The sequence below is a fragment of the Elaeis guineensis genome, chromosome 6 (assembly GCF_000442705.2).
Source record: "Elaeis guineensis isolate ETL-2024a chromosome 6, EG11, whole genome shotgun sequence".
Taxonomy (NCBI): Eukaryota; Viridiplantae; Streptophyta; class Magnoliopsida; order Arecales; family Arecaceae; genus Elaeis; species Elaeis guineensis.
Window position 1 is genome coordinate 21,543,141 of NC_025998.2, and position 4,752 is coordinate 21,547,892.

Sequence of the window (4,752 nt, forward strand, 5' to 3'; positions counted from 1 at the left end):
TCGCTCTGAATCTAGCCTATCATGGTGGCTAAGTCTTCCTCAATGATAATTCTTTCAGCCTGCAGTTTCTATCGGACACAAATCATGCCTGTCCAGGCAGCACGAAGCTCAGCTCCTGGGGTGAAAGACTCAAAGAAATGTGATTCTCCTACCATCAGTAATCTAGCATCAGGTCCTTAGATGATAAATCAAGCACCACCCCTACCATCTCTGATGCTACTATCAAAGTTTACCTTGACACACCCTGAAGGAGAGGGCCCTCAGAAAATAAAAATAATCCTCTAGATCACTGTAGGAGTAGTATGGGGGCCCTAGAAATTGAAGGCATCAAGGAGCAGACCGGTAGCATCGAAGCGGTTATACTCAGTGGCCAAGAAAAAAGCTCTCTCCTGCACACGGTGAGTGAAAATTATCTCAGCTTCAAAGACCAAGCAATTTCTAAAATGCTAGATCTGGTAGGCAATATATTCCACCCTACCCCCCAAGGCACAAATAAATCTCTCAGTAGTCCTCCGATGGATCGCATCTAGAAGTGGTCCAGCCAGAGACCGCTACTCGCCTCCCATGGCTGACCACCCACCCTCCATATCATCTTCGCTCTCGGGCATCATAGGAGGGCATGCTCTATCGACTCATCCTTCAGCACATAAATTGGATAAGAAATCGTAAGCTCCATACACCTACCCCTGAGTAAAGTGCGCATCAAAAGTCGATCTCAAGCAACATTTCAGAGAAAAAATCTCATCGTGGGATGAGCAGCCACTCTCCAGATCCAAGCTGCCTCGATCCTAGTACTCGCTACAGGCCTACATATCTTGGACATATCTCTCATGGAAGCTTTTGGTCAGCAAGAATAGCCCCACACCCTCGAGTTGTCACAACAGTGGATAGGAATCGAGATAATGAGGATCTGATCTGTAAGCTGGCCACCAAACAGATGGGTGATGTCCTCTGCTCTCCAACCCCTACCATCAATAGTGTTCAGATCATAGACATAAAGCTGGTCATCCGCCTCTGTGCTGATGAAGGTCAATAATTGGACAAGGGGCAAGCTGAAAATTCAAGCATCCTAGCTCACATCCATTGACCTCCCATCCCCAATCAGCCATCTAATCTAGGCCAAAGCTATTGGGGTGTAAGCACAGATCTCCTTCCAAATGGAGTAGACGTGAGTGGCCCGAACCTCGATCCCCTGACTCCATGCACGTATCAAGCCCTTATAACTCTGGTCCACAAATAGTCCAAGCGAGCAAGAAATATGACGGCATGCTTGGTAATCATAACCTCCCTCCTGACAAATAGAAACTGAATCCCAAGGCCTCCATCCTCCATCGGCTAGCGGACCACCTCCTAGGACAGCAAGTGGAGCCCACGACCAATGCACCCTGAACCCCATAGGAACTATTGGATAAGCTGCTCAACTGTCAAAGACTAAAGCTTGGCACAATCATGCTCATCAGGTGGTAAACAGGTATAGAACTCAAGATCGATCTCAACAGCATCGTCCTACCCATCATGGAGAGGGCGTTGGCATGCCAACCCTCGAGATGATCCTAGATCGGCTGTTCCATGTGCCTACAATCAGCCCTCCGAAGATGCCAACTAATGAGAGGAACCCCCAGATAGGTCAGGGCCCTGGTTTGCACCTGAATCACCAATTTCTCTCAAATCGCTTGCTTCATCCAAGCCTTCATCTTGGGGCTGAAGATGACTGTGGACTTCTGCAGATTCACCAGTTGATCCAAAGTCTGACAATAGGCCTTGACGATAGAAGCAAAATACCTCACATTCCAGATCGAGACTCGACCAATCAAAAGATAGTCATCTGCAAAGGAAGATTCAAAGAGGCTAGACCCCAAGGGTGGGCTAGTAAGGCTCCAATATGGATCCTTGAACCACCATCCTCAATGTCTGGGATAGAGCATTAACATATAAGATGAACAAATAAGAAAAAAAAGGGCAACCTTGGAGAAGCCCAATCATCGAGTGAAAAAAACTCCATCGGAGCACTATTAATCAAGATGGAAAAACTTCGATGCTCCATACAGTCCATGATCTAATCGATCCACCTATCATGGAAGTCGAGCTCCTGAAGTGTCTGTCACAAGAAGTGCCAACTCATCCGATCATACATCTGCTCAATGTCTAACTTGATCGCCAAAAGACTTCATCGACTGGGGGCATGGTACAAATCATGCATAAACTTATGGATGAGGAGGATATTGTCGAAGATGCACCAGCCACTAACAAAGGCTCCCTGCTCAGGACTGATTAGATGAGGGATAATCAACTTCAACTGCCTAACCAAAATCCTAGCACACGCTTTGTAAAGAGTGATGCAAAGGCTGATTGGTCTGAAGTGCCCCAGAGTGGATGCATCAGGGTGCTTCGAGATGAGAGTGATCAAAGTCTTCTTCCACTCCTTCGAAACATCTCTAGAGTCGAACACCATATGTACAGCCTCCACCATCTCATCCTGGATGATAGGCCAACACCAATGGAAAAAGAGGGGGAACCCATTTGGCCCAAAGGCCTTATCCTCTCCAAGACACCAGAGGGCCCCTCGAACCTCCTTAGCAGACATCAGGTGAGCCAGGACCTTATTGTTTTTGATCGACGACATGGATCATAGGCCAGGACCCTTGGAGGGGGTATCCTCACCCAAGGGCACCATCTAATATGATTAAAGAACTTGAAGATCTATTTTTCGATCTCCTTACTATCATCCACCAATCTACCATCACTCTCCCTCAGCTGCCTGATGTGATTGGCGGACCTCCCAGTCATGTAGACTAATGAAAGAATCTAATATTTTTATCATCCTCTCTGATCCACTACACTCTCAACTTCTACCTCCATAGCATCTCCTGTCTCAGCAAAGAATGGTGCTCCAAAAGTTTAAATCAAAGCTGCATCAAGTCAAGCTCCTGGAGACCCTCCTCCTGATCTTCTCTCCTCTGTAGTTTCATAATATCCACCTTGGCCCTCTCAATCCACTTAAATATGTCACCAACCTTAAGTCTATTCCATTAGAGAAGTCTACATCTGGCAAGCTCCAGTCTTCGAAAGACCCGATACCATGCATCCCCATAAACTAGCATCCTCAAAATCTCCCGAATCAAATTCCACGATCTCAAATAAAGAGTATAGAACTTCTCAAACCAAAATGGACCCCTAGGCATCAGTAGGCCATTAGTGAAAATGAGAACCAGATAGTGATCTCAAGCAATTCTTGAAAGGTGCTAGACCTGGTGCCCCAAAAAGTGCTAAAGCTAGTCAGCAGTGTCAAGAGTCTGATCAATCCTCTCCCAAATCCTAGCCATGCCCTCCCAATAATTGCATCAAATGAACCTAATCAATCCTTGGGTGTTTGTGCAATCAGACGAATGAGGGATGATCCTACATGTGATCCGATGGTTGTGGGAGGTCTCGATCATGATTTGGATGATTAAGAGGCTTGATCGGGCTACAAGATGCATGATCTAATGGAAAAGAAGGCCTGCGACATGGATCAGACAGCATATTCTCTAGGGTTTGGGTTTGGGGCTTATAAGAAGACTAATGGCCAGAGGAATAGAGGGTCTTAGGAGCTTCGAAATCTCAGCAGGGTGGTGCAGAGGCCGAGGTAGGAAGCATTGAGCATGCAGTAGCGCATCCCTGGTGGTGCGAGGCTGAGAGAGGCTCGGTATCAGTGCAGCATTGAAAAAGATATCTTAGGAAGATCATCAGTAAGTCTCAGAGAGTGCCAGAGGCATCAAATAGCTGGGAATATCTTGAGAACAGCCTATGGAGTGATCGTGAGGGTAGGGATAGGCTGGGGCATGATATAGAGGCTGAGATTCTCATAGAGAGTGTCCAGGAGTGTCGAGGATCCTGGTACTATAAATTGTAAGAGAGCCTTCTTAGGATTACTTTGAGAGTATTGTATGGATGAGTGCTTTGAGGTTGAAAGAGAGGATTGAGAGTTGAGATTGTATCTCCTCTGTATTTTGTTCTTTCTCAGAAGTGAAGCCTTGCATGTCCCATGGATGTAGGCACTTGGGTCAAACCATGTAAATTGATTGTGTGTCCTATTTATTTCTTCTCTCTTGCTTCTTGCTGCAATGATAGGTATCGAGATCCTACACAACAAACATCTCCATCTGATCCAGTAACTGCCAAGTCCATTATAGACAAACTCTCTCCCTCCCCTTAGATGACCTATCACAGTAGGACAACAGCATCCTCGTGGTCTTGGACTAGGCTTCCCCCCACCACATCCATTTGCACTAAACTCTCTCCCCTTGAGAGCATCAAGTCATGCTCCATCAAAGGCCCTAGCCCCTAATCTAAATGTCCCTCCTCAACTAGGACCCCCGGGTCAGATGCCACCTCTTTCGACTAGACCAAGGCCCTCCTCTCCATCCTCGAGCTTGTGGCAGAAAAGATGAAGACCCTAGGGCCTTCAATGCCATATGCTGACTCCTCACAAACCTTTAGAAGGACTAGGACCTTGTCTTTACCCTTGCTTGACTTGATGGGCACCTATCTGGACCCACTGGGCCTGGAATTCTACCCACTGGGATTCATAAGATCACGGCCTACATCAAATTTCGAGGGTCTGACCCTCTTGGGTTGGGAAGAACCCACTTCGAAAACTCCTACATGCGCGCCCCCATTGGGCCCTGATGGTGTTGGAAATTATGTCCTAAAGTCAATCATCTAGGTTGTAAATGATTGTGCTCCATACATATATATGAATTATAAAATGAT